The sequence below is a fragment of the Megalopta genalis genome, unplaced genomic scaffold (assembly GCF_051020955.1).
Source record: "Megalopta genalis isolate 19385.01 unplaced genomic scaffold, iyMegGena1_principal scaffold0074, whole genome shotgun sequence".
NCBI classification, from domain to species: Eukaryota; Metazoa; Arthropoda; class Insecta; order Hymenoptera; family Halictidae; genus Megalopta; species Megalopta genalis.
The window spans coordinates 238,849-240,000 of NW_027476143.1; positions in this window are offsets into that span (position 1 = coordinate 238,849).

The window sequence follows — 1,152 nt, forward strand, 5'->3', positions numbered from 1 at the left end:
GCGGAGGAATGTACTACAGGCCGAGAAACCGTTACTTTTACCGTTAAGCGGTACCGTTACCTGGCCGGCGACCCTTGTAATCCGGGACGGCGCAGGTAGTCAAAATTTACGGACGCGAACAATTTAAAGTAAATGTTTATGCTTATAACTTTTTTAACGTTAAAACAATCAACAAATGAACTGCACAAGGTTGTTGTTGGTAAAAAACACTGCACGTTGATACAAAAAATTTTTGATTTTCGTCACTTTTAACTACCGTTTACGAAACGACGCGGATTAACTTCGGAGCGACTTGTCGCACGTCCGTTCACCACGGCGGTTGAGAGCGGAGTCAGTAGATAGGGACAGTTAGTGTTGTCGTCAAACTGTGGTCTCTGAGAGACGGGCCGTACCTAAGTCCTTGGTGGACCATACCGGCCGCTCTTGCGACTTGTGCCTGGTGTTCGGGCTCTACCTTCGTTCACCATCGTATCAGGGGAAGACAGCGTGCTACTCCCACTGCCACCTCGAGTCCAACCCAATCCAGGCACTCTTACGGAGTAGTGTTAAAGTCTTTTATCTCCGCAAGAGGGGCTTCAGCCTGGCCCGAGGGGACGAACCCCGAGGGGTTCGCCCAGCATGCCGTACATCAACGGAGCTGGACGAGTCCACGCTCCGTATGCAGTTTCGTTCTATGTTCGCTTCTTAGTCTTGCTTACGGATCGTGCGAATTTTCGGAACTCCTGAAACAGCTGCTCTGACACCAGGCTGGCTTTGTCGATTGGCCACTGAAATCCTTCTCGAATCGCCGCCTGGCGTAGGTGTTCCCTGTCCTCTACGTAACGCTGACAATCGTAGAGGACGTGGTTTGGAGTTTCCTCCTCCCCACATTCGCACAACTCGTCGTCGACCAGGGCGAACGTCTTGAGCTTCGCACGGAAGTCTCCGTGTCCGCTCAAGAACTGCGCTACATCATGGTCGACTCTGATCCAGCTCGCTGAGAGACGGTCTGATACCTCGTGTGAGTTAGACCAGAAGACCAGTTAGACCAGAAAAACCGCATAACGTGACGCGGGGGACTGCAGCCACAAGTGACAACAGTCCCCCGGTAGGGAGTAGTACAGCATATTCAATGCTGTACATGAACACGCCACAGCCCGTATGCTTAGTTCA